Here is an 18087-nt window from a genome sequence, read left to right as displayed (position 1 = left end):
CAACTAACTAAGAGAAAGCAGGACCTGGTTGTCATGGTTACCTGTCTGTGTTAGACCTATCACTAACTGAACCATTAAGAGTAATTCTGCTAATATACAAATGGACTTAACTACTCCTTATGTTACTTTAGCAACAATAAAACACATAAAGGCTAATGGAGTCTTACATTACACCTAATTATTGCCCTTTTCATACTAACAGATTTTTGTTTATAATAATAATGGAGCAGTACATAAATCTCTATGATCCCCTTCACTATTCTTATATTGATCTCCCAGAAAATTTAAAAGGCTTAGGAGTAAGTGGACTGAACACAATAAGGGTATGAACTTCGGTTAAGCAGTATGCATAATACGTAGTGTGCAGCAGTTTTCTTCTCCAGCAAACAGCTGCTCCTTCTTCTACAGCAAGAAGCAGAGTGCCTTAAAATAAATGAATGTAAAAGAAAAAATAATATAGAACACCACCAATCAATTTAATTGACCTTCTGGTATTCACATTAAAATATTCACTTTTTATAATATATATCTTCAAAAGGGCAAAATTTGACTTGCAGTAATTAAGACAACTTAAAATTGCTTCTCTTCATCTGTATCTTTTATTCCATTACTAACAGAAAATCTGGCAGTAACAGAAATATAAAAACAAATTATTCTTGAGATAAGTAGCTTACGTAATAGTGAATGATTAACTGCATTTCTTTCCAAAGCTTCTTATAGTCTTGAATCCTTCTGTGGAGTACAGTCTGAAAAATGTTCACAGCATTCAATTTTTTCAATAGAATTTTCTAGGTAGAATTAGCATAGCACAAAATATAGGTATGTGGGGGTGAAAAAAAGGTATCATGTCATCAAGCTCCATTCCTTCCCCTATATGAAGGAGAAATCCATTCACTGCTTGGCCTACTGAAAAAGGCAACATCCTCAAATAAAATTTATGACCCACTAGTCATCAGGGTAAGAGCTATGGGTGTGTAAAGTTGAGATTACTTAATCAAACTGGAAAGAAAAAATATATTCCATAAGACAAAGAAGGAAGGAAAAGGTTAACTGGGAGTTTTTCTGGTTCCCACTCCTAACTGAGAAGCAACCTAACAGCAAAATGAGTAGGACAGCAGGAGGCAGAGTTCCCTCTGCCTGGCTTTCAAGCTAAAGCACCCTTTTCCTTTCCTTTGCCCTGTACTGGAGGTACTACTGAAACTGTGGGCTTCAGCTGGGGGTCATGTCGTTGCTCATACCAAGCTTATGCACAGTTTGCCCAAAGGCATACATTTCCTCTGGACCAGGTATAGGCTTATTTATCAATTTGGCCATGACACAATATGAAGTTTTCATTAACTTTAAGCTACCATGCTAGCTTTGTCCCAGCTGGAGTGGCACTGTTTTATCCAGAGTGAAGCCTGACCAGTCAAAATTTAGTTATCCCATTGAGAGAAACAAATTTTAAATGGTGAGATGTGCCTAGCACTCTGGATTGTGTGACCAGATGATTTGTTAATTTTTCTCCCCTATAGCCTGGGTGATTCACTGTGCTGTTGAATAGTGACCTACAAACCAGTAGTTTCCAGCCCCAATCCCAGCTCTGACTCAATAAACACTTCTTTTCAAAAAGTTAATAATGGATCATAACTTTATCTCAGAAACCCTTAACGAAATCTAGCCTTAAGCTATGGTTAACCTCAGTCTGGTGGTCAGATCATCTCTCTGCAAAAGGAGTGTTTTCTGTCTGGTAGTTGCAGGCATAGCCTACTACTTCTCTGCTGGACAGCACTGATGATTATTTTGCTTTTGCCTACCAGTAGGACAGTAGAAGACACATTATTATCATCCTAGCAGCTTTCAGAGGATAGTAACTAAATATAAACTTATGTACCAGATAACCTGTGAAGTTCTTAGGGACCATTTTCTGCTCTGGAATGATTGTCTATAAAGTCAAGACACATAACTGAGGTAAATAGGAAGTATACATATCTGAAAAATCAATCAGAAGGATATTTTTTAACAGTATTTGGGAAGACTTTGTATTTGAAATTCCAGAAGATGTTTGCAATACTTACATGGGGCTTGCTACAAACAGTTCTGTGAAAACGGTTTGTTCACTCTTAGAAAGACAACATTGGTTCTTCATAACCAGTCATAGCTAAAAGAGCTTACATTTTCAGTGCACTCTAAGTCTAAGCATTGAACAGATGTCCCCCCTGCTTAACGGGTCTGTATCACTGTTTGAACAGGGCTCATTAAGCCTGGATCATCAGACAGTACTGTAGATCTGTATAGCATCCTCTGTGCACCTATGATTCACATCTGTGAGCATGGTGGGGAGAAAATTATTTAAACTTGTTAATTCACAAGGGTTAGAAATTTGAGTTCATAAGAAAACAGGAGCCCTGTTTTACAAAGTGACAGTGTGACACCTCCTCCCAAGGACATTAGCACTAAAGAATACTCATTAGCTCAGAACAAACAGCAGATGGCCCTTGGAGTGTGGGATGCTTATTTGGAAACAAATTGTGAGCAGGGATACAGAAAATCAACAGTTTTTATCCACATAAAAAGGTACAGGGCCAAAGAAACAGCTGGCATAAACTGGCATATCTTCACAGAACTCAATTCAGGAAGACACTCTCATTTCTATTAGTGGAGTCCTGGACACCAGATCTTTCCAGGATTAGGAAAGGTTGCAATCAGAAGGGGACGCAGGAGGAAGGAAGCGTGGCCATAAATTGAACAAAAAAACCCTAAACAAGCAAGTCGCAAGCTATGCTCTGGAATACATTCCAATCAAATTAATTTTGGATTGATCAAAAAAATATTTTGTTTTCATTGGAAAACATTAAACCACTTAAGTCTGATTTTGTTCCTTTAAAATGTGGGAAGTTTTATGTGAGTGATACATGAAAAGGTATTTCTGGCAACTCATTTTGGAACCAAAATTCCAAACTTTTCAATTCAAAATATCACAATTAGGAAACAGGGCTTTATATACAAGGATAATTTCAGGGAACTTTTAATCTACTTTTGGAATATTTAGATTCAACAGCTGAAAAAAATCCAACAAACTTTAAAAATAACTTTAAAATTTCTTTTACTTTCCCATTTATAAGGAATATATAGCATTTTTCTTCTGACTCATAAATTCTGATAAGACATCAGCTCCTATATGAAAACAAAATATGAAGTAAGAGTGGTCAAAGGATGTATTTTAGATCATTTAGATAGGGTCAAAAGAAATCTTATATAAAAACTTTGCCAAGAACTTGAAACAAATCAGTGTTGATGAGATCAGCTTTAATCACTGTTAATTTTTTTCAGAGGGAATTGGTGCCTTATGATTAGTTGAAGATATTAAATGGCCCATGATATTTCACGTTCCAGCTCCCACTTCTATAAGGCTTCAGTGTACCTTTCCAACATTACAATCATGACAGGCTCTTTGCAAAGTAAGCAATGTAACCCTATGAAGATGAGGTGATGGTACAGAGAGAGGACAATTTCTGAGCTATCAGTAAGAGCTAATGGTCTGATACTTTAGTCCTTCAGCAATGCAGAAATACATAAGAAATCAGTAAGAGCATACAGCTTTTATCCAAGGAACTGACTGATAGATCTGGGGCAGGATCTCACAGTAGCTTAATAAGTTCTGCAACCTGTTAGAGGCTTTAAATCTCAGTACCTATTTGGTTCATCACTAGTTTTCCAACAGTTGGATCATATTTACAGCTTGATAAACTAAGCAGCTTTCTCCTTCTAAGTTTTTGGTATATTAACTTAAGTTTTACAGCCTGATAATATCCTTTTCTGCTAGGATTTTGGTTTCATATTAAATTTATTTTCTTAAAACAAATTTCTAAGGTATGGGATCTCTTGACAATCCATATAACTAATAGATTAGGAGCTGAAAATTATTCATTTAAATGTTCTGTGTTTTCTGTAGTGCAATATTTAGATAAAATTTATTAAAACAAATAAAAATATTTTTGACCATTAAAATAATGTTGCAATGCCTCCAGAAGGGCCAAATGTGGAAACTGAAAAGTCATACAACATATATCTATGACATCTGCCATTCATTTTTACTATGTTTAACTCCTCAAAGATGTATTTGAGTAAGTAGAATACGGATTTGCATTCAAATTGCTTATAGTGTATTTGTTGTGGTATTTAAACTATATTAACAATTTTTAATAATCTATTCTGTACATTCAATCAGTGATATTTATTACTGAAGATTCATAAGCTGCTACAGCGTTATCAAAAATATCTGAAGAAATAACCTTCTGAGAAACCCTCCTGTGTTATTTACAGGCAATTTCAACAAAATGAGGGACTTTTTACATAATCTTGTTGGTGTTTTCTGGTGCTAGAAGAGAGAAACCTAAATTTGATTAGACTAGTTTGGGATCTGAAGACCAGAAGGAGATATTTCTTTTACTGAAAATATCAGTCCATTTGACTAGGTGGTGTAAAGCAAATTTGAAGTGGAACAAGCTACCTACATTATAAGTCAATTCTAAGATCTCAAAAAAGCATTCTAGATTAGTCACTCACAAATCCTTCAACTCCTTCAATTTTCTCAGCTATTTAGAATAATACAAATCTATTTACTTTTGCCTCTTTACAAACAAAGAGAATCAGAAATTTCATGACCTAGTCATGCTTAGAAAGAAATACTGTACATGATTTGTCTGTATTACTGTTTTGGGTCTGTGTAGTGGGCTTTTGGTAGCAGGGGAGGGGCCGCAGGGGTGGCTCCTGTGAGAAGCTGCTAGAAGCTTCCCCCGCTCCAAGTCGGACCCGCCTCTGGCCCAGGCCGAGCCCGTCAGTGACGGTGGTAGCGCCTCTGGGAGAACAGATTTAAGAAGGGGAACCGGTAGCGAGTGGGGGGATTGGAACGTGAGAGGAACCCCTCTGCAGACACCGAGGTCAGTGAGGAAGGAGGGGGAGGAAGGGCACCGGAGGAGGGGATGCCCCTGCAGCCCGTGGTGAGACGGCAGGCTGTCCCCCCCAGCCCGTGGAGGGGAGCGGGGGAGTGGAGGCCCCCCAGGATGGCTGTGACTCCATGGGAAAGCCCGCGCTGGAGCAGTCTGTGACTAAAGACCGGCCTGCAGAGAAGACCCATGCCAGGGAAGTTTGTGAGGAACTGCAGCCCGCGGAAAGGACTCACGTTGGAGAAGTTCGTGAAGGACTGTCTCCCGTGGGAGGGACCCCACGCTGGAGCAGGGGACGAGTGAGGAGTCCTCCCCCTGAGGAGGAAGGAGCGGCAGAGACGAGGTGTGGGGAGCTGACCCCAACCCCCACCCCCTGTTCCCCTGCGCCGCCGGGGGAGGAGGGAGAGAGAACCGGGAGTGGAGCTGAGCCGGGAAGGAGGGAGGGGTGGGGGGAAGGTGCTCTAAGGTTTGGGTTTACTTCCTAATATCGCTGTTTTGATTTGATTGGTAGTAAATTAAATTGATTTTGTTTCTTCCCCAAGTTGAGCCTGTGGTGAGTGATCCCTCCTTGTCCTTGTCTCAACCCAAGAGCTTTATTTTCTCCTCATCCCACTGTGGCTGGGGAAGGGGCAGGGGGAGTGAGCAAGTGGCTGTGTGGTGCTTTGTTACCGGCTGGGCTTAAACCACAACAATTACCTAGGTCAGATCTAATAATCTATCCCTGCCTCAAAGCAAAGGAATATTTTGAGCTGAAACAAAAATATCCCTATGTTTTGTCCACATCTGTAAAAACGTGGATGACTTATTAGCTATTCTGCACATTTAATATGAACACTATGAAATATCCCCCAACTGCCAGACTCCTTTCCCTTGTACTAAATTTCACTCTGGTTTAACTCTGAAAAAAAAGCTAAGATCAAAGACTAGATTAATTTAATCTGGTTTTTAGCTGCAACACAGAGAGAAAAAGGCCAGTTCGTCTAAGAGGAAGGGACTAATCGTCTGAAAAGAAGTACCAGTACTTATTCAGTGTATTTATTAATGACATGGAAAATGTTGAGCAATGAGGTGACAAAAACTGCAAATTCTATTAAATCATTCCAGTTTTCAGTTTTATGAAGCAATTCAGAATGACTTAGCCAAACTAGGTATTTAGCCAATGTGGTGACAGGTGTGAATACAGGAGATAGGACAGAAGTGGACCGACATTAAGAAGAGCTCTTCAAACTACATGAGAATAGCTAACAGTAAAGACTACCCTGTCTTAGCTCTAGTAATACCCCTGTGCTTGCTCTACCACTTCCTTACCACAGTGGGAGGAATCTATGTTTTAAGCCTTCTTTTCCACAGATTTGTATTACAAAACAGCCACAGCACAGTTTTTGATCTATTCTTCTTATTAACTCCTACTAGACTGAGGGGAACAGAGTCCCACCTATAGATAACTGGTTCACTTTTTGTTTTTCCTCTTTACTATGCAAGTTTCCAGAAATACAAACTCTGCTTAAGAGATAGATTTGCCTGTGAATAATTACAGTTGTTTCATCAATGTCAAGGAGTACCATCCTTGTCTGGTAGACACAAAATACGCCCTTCAGATGGAATATGGAAGACCTCTGAAGTTGTAATGAGACCAAATGATTTTGATATTAGCAAAGGTAGGGTTATTCTGTCCTAATTATCTGAGGCAGACCAGTGGAACTTTTGGTTCCTGCCCCCTATTGAATTGCCTTCCATAAACTACCATGTGAAAAATTATTGCAAGACGGTGTTCAATTCTGCTGTTGAGGGTAAGTTTCTTCAATGGCTACCTAATGAAGGAAAGCTTTGCTGCCACTGAGTAGATACAGCACTTCTCATAACAGTTAAAGCTGTATAAACCAACATTCTCTGTTCCCATATGTAGAGAATTTGTATTAGGATATGTATTTTTTACCTTCTATTTTTCATCCTATGAAATGAGATTTTTAAGTTTAATCCAAAGAAACTTAGCTACAGGTTAAAAGAAAAGGGGAATTTTTTGACATAGTAACATAAGTGTTATTTCAAAAGGAAAAGCTGCAGTCTAAAGCAACTCTGATAAACATCCATATAAGAAAAGGAGGTCACTTAGTTCCAGACAGATACTGTATAAAAAGGAATGTTTTTTCTTGTCAGAAGATGTCATTTTGATTTGTTGAGATCAATATTGTCCTCATCCTCTACAATTATTACTTTTAACATGGATGGGGAGCATTGTTTTGCCACATTGATGGAAGTTTAGTCTAGACTGCAGTAGAAACTTAAATGAGCAGATAAAAATGATAGCTCTTTTACTATCAGAGTCACAGATATGATCAGAAGGCCTGACGTGTGTAATATGGAGAACTCCAATGATAGATAAAATTATCTGCTCCGAAGTGTTAGAAAATGACAAAACTAAATTACATATTCTTATGGATCTAATATATGTTGTTGCATTGACCCAGACCACTAAAGATTAAACTTGTAAATAATTGTCTGGAAGGATGTGTGAAATCCATGCAGAATAAGCAAAGCCATGCAACTCATATCTTTAGTATACCAGTGAATTCATTGTCTGCTGAAATTATTTCTGAGACTTCCATAGATTATGCTGTGTTGCAAAGCTAAAGAAACAATTACAGTACTGTAATGCTTCTCCCAGAGGAAACTATAGCACTTAACTCAGATTTCCCCCACATGGGTTACTAGAGTCTAGAGACAAAGCTAAAAAACGCTGTCTCTTTCTACATTAAACCACTTGTTGAACTTAACTGCTGAATATTTTCCATTTCAGTTCAGAAAATCTTTTTAAAAGGTAGGTTTATCATTCCTGTCCAACTGATTAAAATATGCTTAAAATGTTTAACTTTTCTTCATGTAAATCCTGAAGAGCAAGGCAGTTGCTTTTGTATGCAAAAGAAAGAAGATATTCTATCTCCCCTGTACAACCTCTATTCACACCAGTTCTACTAACCCCACTACTCTCCTTTTCATATAGGCCAGTGGCTGGTGGGCAGACAGGTCAATCCCCACTGCTTAGGTCAGTGCAATTTGATCTGCTATCTGCAAAATATGAAGTAATTCTGCAGCAGTTGATGAGCTCCCGCATGCTGCTTTTCCTGTGCAAGAAAGAAGGAATTCAGATGCTGAACTAGGACTCTTACTCACAATCCAGCCCTTTGCTGGTACTGGGAAAATGTAGTTCCACACCACCTCTTAATCAGGTTACCCGCTGTTAACTCTTAATCAAGCTGGAAAGCTGGAATTTTTTATTGCTTTCTGATATGGAGGGAATTACTAATACCATAACAACAGCCCTTTTTAAGGATAGTTTTTGTAAATTCCACACAGCACGGCTTGCTCTACTTTGAACTTTCTATAAAGACAGCACTAATTATATCTTATAGATATTTTGAGCTTAAATTTATTTTTGAATTATATAAAAATAAGCATAAAAGCTAAAAATAATGACCTTTACTTTTTTATATACTCTCCTGGGTAAACAAAACAGCAGCGTTTAAACCACACGACAGAACAACATGTTATCCGAAGTGTAAAAAAAAAATGGCTAGTGAAACAATTTCTAGTGAAAATGGTATGTGGCTTTCACCTTAAATTAGGCTTTTGAAAAGATATATTGTTTCTGAAGATTAATAAGAAGGCGGTCTTCCCTGCTGCCCTGTGTGTGTCTTCCTATTTTAGGTGTGATCAGGCCTGGCTGTCTCTTGATACATCCCTGCTATTGGATGTCAAACATCATTTTTCCTACTCAGTGGAGAAGAGATGTCTCCAGCGAGTGAGCTACCTACACTTTATCAAAACCTAGAGAAGCCAGACTCTGTGTGTTGACTAATGAAAGACTATTTTGCCTAGACAAAAGTTTACAGGTGTTTGCCACAAAGGGTCACTGCCCAAGAAACAAGGTTAGGACCACTTTGTCGGCCTGATTTTTACCAATGAATTGGACTGAGATTAACTACATTCTGAAGTCCCAGTTGGATTACTGCTTAAGGTAATCTGAAAATCTATCATTCTATGTATAGGACCAATTACAAGATTTAGTACCTGATTTTTCAGGCAAATATGCAGATTAGATAATAATGTTCTAGATGGTATTTGGGGAAAGAGGGAGAGAGAGAAATATATTCCACTGACAATAGGCAGAAATAGACTGGTATTTTAGGGAGTAGTTTTTCTTGTATATACGTATATAATACTTTGGCTGGTGTATGTACTTTTTCTTCTAGGATAGAGTACTGTCATTACTCACTGCAAAAATCTGAATTCTTCTTGCATAAAATAGGCTAGTAATAACTCTTACAGACTTCAAAGAGTCTTTGGCTCACTTACATATTCAGTGTCCAAAAAGTCAGGGCTGGAATAGAGTCTCAGGAAACAGCTGCTCCCTTCAAATATTTTAAATCAGGATCGAAGCAATTTATTGATTTACAAATAACACTAATTAACTCATAATCAGTGAACTATACAGTCAGGATCAATACGAGCAGCAAAACATAGATAAATGACAACTCTACACACTTATAAACTGTTAATAAACACCTATAAATTTCTAAACACCCTGCTAGAACTAATTTTAGGAAGTTCAGTCACACAGTCGCAAGCACCCTCCCACCTCTCCTGGGAGTACAGGTTTCCATGTTTCCACATACCTCCAGTTGGAAACATGGGTACTCAGGCTTTGTGAGTACCCGTTGTGCTCCCTACAACCCATTAATGCACACATGAGGAGGAAAACACCTCTCGAGCTCACACACACGCACCCGCAGCGCAGGTCCTCAGTGCTGCACACCAAGCTGTTAGTGTTAGCTGTTAACCGACAGGGCAGCTGCTCTGACTCAGGCAGAGGTTGCAAGGTGACTTCAGGCACCATTAAACCAGGTTGTCAAAAGTGGGCTTGCAAGCACTCCCAGAGAATTTGTTCACCACTGCACATTTGCTTGCTTCAGGAGGATTTCACTCTTCTGGGGAGAAGGAAGGTGAATATTTTGATTTTCTTAGCATTTTGAGGGGGGAGAAAACCTGTGCATAGAAACAGGCCAACAATCATAAAAGGATGTTCCTAAAAAAGCTGAGCAGAGTTTGAGCTATGTGTTAAAAATGGTCCAACGGCATTCTCATAGAATTACTTCTGGAAATTTATTGCCTTCTTGGCTCTCTTGTATGAACGTATACATATTTATATGCATATATACCTACATATACATGCATACACACACACTATATTATACACCCTTCATTTATGTCTTTTATCTCCCGATAAGAGACAAACAGTGTGTGTCAACTTTGAGATGTATAATCAATGTCATTGATGGTCTGACTTCTGAGATGGTGCAATTTTAGTATGTTAATACTGTATCTCCACATTCATTTTTTTCTGAATTCTGAACTTTATTTTCTCTGAAGGAGTGAATCTTTGTTACTGTAGGCTTTACAGATGACTGTAGAATTGTCTTGTGCTGAGTGCCACCAAATAGCTATAAGTCAGAAAGTAAACTCTGTGGTATATGAGATTTTAGCTCATATCATCTATAAGACATGCATAGAAAAATAGTATTTTCATTCCTTATTGATAACTCCATACTTTGTTGAGAGTTATGAAAAAGACAGAACTATAAATTAGCTTTAATCAAACAAGAGGAACAGGAGGTGACAGAATGCACATTAAGGTGTCAGTGCACATACTATCTTTCAGTTTGAAATAAATGGAAATGAACATAACTTTTGCTATGGAATGAAAGATACCTTATTTCCATTTTGGCAGAATGACTTGCTTTACATGCCTATGAATAGACATGATAATTATTTACATGTGTCTTTACATTCCTTAAAGATGTCTTTTTCATTTCACACTTGCATATTATTATTTACATTCCAATTCATTTGGAACAGACAATATTTCTCAAATTTTGCAGGTATTGTGTTATTTGTCCACATCTGAAGACTGTTTAGTGACAAAAGCCTTTCAGTAAAGGTTTGTTGATCACTGTTCATACACTGCCAAGCTGATAAGGTTCATCTTCTCTCTTTGCTCTGTCTGAATTAAGTTGATCTGCGCTTCACCAGTTGGGGTTTTCTTGTTGTTGGGATTTTTTTACTTTTTTTCCTCTATAATTTTCATTTTCTTTTCCATAGGTGATTCATTTTAAACTTGGGATATCTAAACTGGACCTGTAAGACCCTTAATTTTCACTACCAATGTGGACAGTGAATACTGTCCATGTCTTAAATGTAGCCTATCAATCTGTATACAAGTCTGTATCTTACGCTGGAAGCTTATGTTTTGGAAAGCATTTGAGGGATGTCAGTACAAACATGCTCTATGAATAAGGTGCCATATCAGATATCTGAGTCATAGATACTGAAATCAAATTGTGTGGTTTTCTTGAACAGTATTTCTGAAGACATACAACTATTTATAAAAAAATATGCAATCTGTAAAATGTTTAGCCATAAATAAGAAATATTTCCTCCTCTCTCAGACTTCCTGTCTACAAGTCTATTGACCTGGGAAATGTATTACTGCTAATAAGAACTTTTTAATTGCTTTTATAGCCTCATATCGTTGTCTAGGTTAAATAAGGAATTGGGATTTACCATTACCATAAGTAACAAAGCCTTGATTTATTCCATAGTACCTATTCTGATATAAATTTCCATTGCCAGGCTCTGAATTTTCAGCACAGAAATATAATAATCAAAGCATATTCTCTGAGGAATGTAAACATAGCTAAATACAAAGTTGGGGCAGTACCAAAAAAGTCAAAATAAACAGAGGAAGGAGATCAGACTCATAAAAATACTATTAAACTAAGTTACAGATTGCTACTTACTTTCTCGTAAAGATTTGCTGAAAAAGGCCAATGACTCCAGTAGATGAGTTACAGTTCATAAAAATCTACCAAATTCAAGGCTATTAGTTTCCTAAAAAGATCTCTCAGACATGTGTTAAGATTAAATATAATAAAACCACACTAAAGGAAAGCACTTGGCATCATGATGTGGGTTCTTCTGTCAAGTCAGATACAGTTTGTATGTGCAACACAGTGCCCAAGCTAGCTCTAAACAACTCCAAGTATCACAGCATTGACTGTTCACCTAAACTGAACAGCCCTCTAGTGTAACCAAACGGCTTGAGGTATACCAAGTTAAATTGGGTATTTCAAGTTCTTCTGAGTGGTGTTACTTAGAGATAACCTCAATTTTCACTTCAGTTACCTGAAGTGAAGTTTCACTTCACATGCAAGGGAATGTGAGTACAAGGATTATGTTACTGGAGTTAGTTTATCATGAAATCATTAAGATTTCTAAATGTTATGTGCTCCTTAGAATGAAGGCAGAATTTATACTATAAATACAAGGAATTATTGCAATAATAGAATGAATGAATGTGCTTTTTACAGGCTCAGTATGAGTTACCTTAAGCTAGCTGAAATATATCCATTAGGTAAAAATAGTACATAGCTTTTATTAAATGGCATTTGCATACAGATATAAGGTAAAGTAGACAAGGTTTAAGAAAACATCATGATACAGAAGATAATTTCTTTAATTTCCCCTGCTACACCAAGGGTTTGGGTTTTTTTTTATTGTGTTGATCACAAGAGGACTTTTGTAGTTTCTCTCGGCACTACAGTTATGTTGAACATGATTGAAAAATTATTTCCATTTTCATAACATCCTTCAAACCCAGACGTTGCAGCAAACAGATTCTATTCCTCATTGTAGTCTCTTTCTGATTATTTTACTTCTCTCACAGAAATTATACTTGTTGAAGAATAGTGACCCCTCTGCTATATCTATTTCTATATCTCCTGTATCTAGAGTTTAGTTCTGTCACCTTTGAGTACATGTAATTGTGTTTAATATTGGAAAAAATTCTATGCAGTATGATTTAAGTAGCTTGTAAGATGCAGCATCTTTAATCATGCATCTCACAGGGCAGGCATACAATCTTCTTTTTTCTGTCCCTCAGCTCTAAGCTTTTTCATAGTAAAGCACTTTTTCAGCTAACAAAAATCAAGCATTTTGGCCCTGTTTAATGGTCTACATTCCAAGGAACTCGTGAAAAATGTAGACTACATTAAAAACAAATAGTACTGTTTTCATTTTATTAAACTGAGTATGTAGGTAGCAGTATGTTTTAAAGGTGAGAAAAATGGTGATAGCAAGCTCAGAATTTTTTACAGCACAATAAACACTTGCATGATGTTATGTTAGTCAAATAGCATAGATCATAAGTTATATGATCAAAATATAAAATCGACAGCCTTATTTAATAACATGCTGTAGAGTAACTTTAGATTAGTCAGCCTCAGTTTCATTTAGTAGAACAGAAACTGCCCTTCAACACTCTCAAAAAATCAGCATTCGCTTTCATTTTGAAAATCAAATTTCTTCTTAGTGATCCTCTGAACTCCATTTTCAGTAAAAGTAAAAAGCATTTCTTAGCTCTCCTCCAATCAGTATCTCCTAAAGTGGATGACTTTTTCACATGTCTCTAGCTAACTAGATATTTTTGTTCAGTCATAAGTGGAAGCTAAACTGCTTCTTCAGAAATTAGTATATACATCTGATTCTTTATGTAGAAGAAATCATCAAAGCACCTTTTCAAGGCAATTTTTAATTAAATTATCTTCTACTTTGACCTGTTTTGCACACAGTGGTGCATGTTTTACCTTAAAATTACTGACTATTAAATTGACTGTATCTAGAAAGAATTGGAGCTCATGGGATAGGCAGAAGTGCCATCCTGTTTGGATAACCAAGTATTATTTTATATTATGTTTATTCAGATAATAAATTTTGAAAGATGGAAAATAGGTAACTGGTCGCAGGGTTAATACATGGTTCTTATTGTGGAAGTATATTTAATTTATGAAGATGTGTAAATGCCTCAAACATTGCTATATTTTGAACTGTCAAAATGTTACCAAAGAAAAGGAACAGTGGGAATACATCATGGTAATGAGAAAGAATGGGAAAGTAGATTAGTTTAACTTTGTAATTCTGTTCAAAATTGTATTTAAAGATACCTGAGTATTTTGACTTCATACTGAGAGCTTGTACATTAATGCAGACACCATGGTGGTTTTTGCAAATAGAGACTTGGATTTTTTGTTATTCTTCTCATTGATATTAGTATTTTATAGAAATTCGTATCTGAATGTGAATCTCTGTAAATCATTGGAATCATATACAATTTACTAATTGTTGGATAATGGACAAACATCCTTTATGAACCTCCTCACATGGAAGTTATCTATCAGTCACTATGTATTTGCAGGGGCAATGGCTGCAGAATTAGACTGCTGTTGCATACTGCTTACTAGATATCTTTTTTAATTCATAAGTTAAGTTTGGAACAAGTGAAGTCAAAAGCTTTATTATATCACGACAAAATAATACAGACAGTCAAAAAATAAATCCAAAATCATATATTTACATTCACTCTTATTTTCATGTTTCCTTAGTCAGAAAAATAATTCAAAGGTTATATATGGAAATCTACCAAGTTATTTGCACATTGTATGCATCTCTAGTAAAACAATTCACCCAAGAAAATACTCTGTACAATTTTTGTATGTTGATTCAAACTTTCCTTTCATGCAGCTTAAGAATTCTTATTAATCTAGATTTCATATTGCACTTTGAACAGTCACTTATTTTAATTCATAACTCACTTGAATTCAACAATATGGGTGCATCACATTTGAGCCATCTCCTTTCCTTTGGCATCATTAGACTTTCTTAGGGACTGCATCCTTTGCAATCATGCTGTATAAGACTTGCTAAGATGTATTTCAGGTATTGTTTAATGCAATAAAACAGTGCTAATTTAGTTCTGAAGGTTGCTTCAGGACTATTTCATTCCTGGCTCAGAAACTCTGGTTTACTGTGAAATTTGATAGAGACGGTTACTCAGTTCCTTCACTAATAGGAGCCTGTTACAACAAAGCTACAGCGAGTAGTGAAGAAGATAACGTATTATACTAATTCTTGATAATGCTAGGAATGCCAGCACATGTATAAAAGTCTGCTTCTACTGAAATAATTTATTTTATTCCACTTTACAGTTTTACTGGAAATTATAGAAGCTACTATATGCCTAGTAGAAAGTTCAGATGCTTGTGTACAGCAGATGAGGCTCATATTGAACTGCCATGTTCAGCCATAACATACTTTTAGTACTAATTAAAACCGTATACAGGTATATGCTAAATTGTGGGAAGCCCAAACCTTGCTCTTAACAGTATAATAAATATCTCCTTATAAACGTTGAATCACTGGTACTGAAAAAATTGCAAGAAAATAATATTGGTATGTGTGACATTGAGAGCATGTAAAATATGGGATAATAAGTTTTTCTTCTATGCTTGGAGTTTTGCAGCTAAATAGTTACAATATAGGAGCCACATATTTAGCAAACAATGAGATCAACAAGTAGGTAAAAGAGATTATCATCACATGAATCCACTTGACAATGAAGTCTATTCTTAATAAGTGCACAGCTCAAATTTAGATCTGCCACCTTGACGGCAAGTGGGGACTGAAAAAATAGAGTTTGGTGATCCCCAGACGTTCACACTGACGACCTGCGGGTCAGTAAGGTAATCTTTGGGCAATTATCGTATTATTTGTTAACATGTCATGCATGTTCTCTTGAGAAAAAAACCTAACTTCACCAGAAGGGCTATAGTCTGTTCCCCTGTTAGTTGGAAGGGTACTAATTGTGTATGAGGCTGCATGCGATGGTTAGATCCATACCAGTTTTGCTTCTTGTCACATGGATAACCAATTTTACAGTGGTGTGACCGTACTTAGTTTATTGGACTTACTGTGTAACTTAGATCTGAATTATTCTCACTTTGACACTAATGACAAAAAAATACATCTAAGTACCCTGGAAAGTTGGTGTATCCATGGAATTTTCTGGGTAGAAGACTTAAATTCATGTGTTATATTGCCAGAGTTTCATGGGGGTTTTTTCCACCCACTTCCACTGCCATTACACTTTGAGTTTCTTGAAATATATATTTTAGTCTAGATTTTTTTAAATCTTGTTAAATGAATGGTGGTTCATTCATTTAACCAAATCTTTGCAGTAGATTTAAACATTATTTTACTCTTGACTGAAGTATTTTACTCATGCAAGGGCATTGTAGAGGTCCCAAGTACTCAAATATGGTTGCTTTTGAAAATTTAGTTCAAGGAAATGTGTGATATTTTTAATCTCTGTTTTTAAATCCAAAGTTCAGTTTCACTGGGACACTCCAAAACTGTGATACAAATGTCTACTAAAGCATTTTAATCTATATGCTTTCTCCTTTCTCTCCCAGTTCACCATACTATAAATTCACAAATTCAGGATGAAAATGAGAGCAAGCATTCTTCATACAGCTGTCATATGTCTTTTGCAGTAGACTGCTATAATACCCAGTACAATGCTTTGTAGAAGTATCTGTGCAAGCACAGATGCCAAAAGCAGTATAGCTCTGTTATTGCAATACCCCAACTAATGTAACTAGATTACTTCCACTACAGTGTCACAAAGTAGTACTAATCCATTACATAAATATATTCAAGTTTAATATGCACAGAGAATTCCAGTTAACCTAAAATAAATGGCATATTTCTAATAAAATTGAATAGTTCAAGGATTTCATGCATAGACTATATAGTCCCTGATATCCTTCAAGACTGAAAATTAAGTTTCTAATAATATCAGCCCAGAAGTTTTCCCTTATTCAGTGTGAATTAGCCTGTACAGGAGACAATTTAAAGCTGGCCCAGGGACATCCACATATACCATAGTCATTTCTGGGGTATAACCTAAAGTAATTGTATACAGTTTTGTGGGATATAATTCTCTTTGCATTCTCACTTTCAGTAATTCATTGCTTTTAGCCTGCAGAAAACAGAAATATAAGTTCATGTTAAAGATAGTTTAGCTCATAGAAACAAACAATGTGTGTATTTGACTTCAAATACATGTGCATCACGCTTTAAGTAGAACAAAAGTAGAGTACAGCAGTTTATGCTAGATATAATATAAACACAGAATGCTTACTGAAATCTGAGGGAAGTTTGCCCAAAATAAAGCAGTCATTGTTTTGTTTTGTGATTCTATGATTATAAAGACTCTTAATCTTTAAGAAAATGTTATTTCTTAATTCTTAAGAAAATGTTCTTAATCTTCAGAAAAAAATTATGTTGGGTGGGAAATACAGATTTCCTGAGTGGGAATTTCAGAGGTTTTCACAAAAGATAAGAGGGAAAATCCTGTTAAAAGTCAATGATTTTCTTAATATTCTTTTATATATTAAGTAATACTGAAAATCCTCACATTCCAGATCTTGGCAGTGGTACCTGCAGCACTTGTTTTCTAATTTACACTGAATAATAGGAATATTAAATTACAAGATCAATATCTTTGAGTCTATATCTTCAAAAAGAAATAAAAAAACCTTCAGCGATCTAATACTACTCTTTCTTTTGTCCTCTGGAATGTAAAACCTTTCTTGGCTCATAAACTTGTCCACTTTTTATGCCAAACCTAAAACAGAAAAGAGAATATTATCCTAAGTTCGTTAAGACATTGTTAAACATAATTTTGCTGGTTAAGAAAAAATTAAATTATGAAAAAGACATTTGGAAGAGGCTAACCTGGCTAGTGACACATTATACTCTTTGTGTCTCCAAAAAACCTCCAAATTTATGCAATCTGTAGGCTCTATTCTTCTCCACATAAGCTCTCTTTTTTAAGAGTGTCTATGATCACACTGATTTTCCTTGTTTAATGAGCCCAAAGGTATATCCTTTAAAGCACAGTATGAAAGGTATGGGAGCTCCAAGAAATGGAAGAAAGTTATTATTTATTAAATATTTCTAGTAATATAAATGTGATAGGGCATCATCATAAAATTGTTCATAAAGGAAATATATGATTTTTGTTATTACTTATTGAAAAGATTGTTTGTTAAAATTCTCCCTTTATTTGGCTAGAGATGAATGTGGGATGAAAGTATCAAACATTTTATGTCAACTGTTCAATAACTCACTCAGAATGATGGTTTCTTTGTGTCAATGATAATTCGAGAATTGTCCCTGACCTCCAAGTCACCTCTGGAAATGATGG

Source organism: Aquila chrysaetos, chromosome 1 (assembly GCF_900496995.4).
Source record: "Aquila chrysaetos chrysaetos chromosome 1, bAquChr1.4, whole genome shotgun sequence".
In the NCBI taxonomy this organism is placed as follows: Eukaryota; Metazoa; Chordata; class Aves; order Accipitriformes; family Accipitridae; genus Aquila; species Aquila chrysaetos.
Note: the sequence above shows the minus strand (reverse complement) of the source record.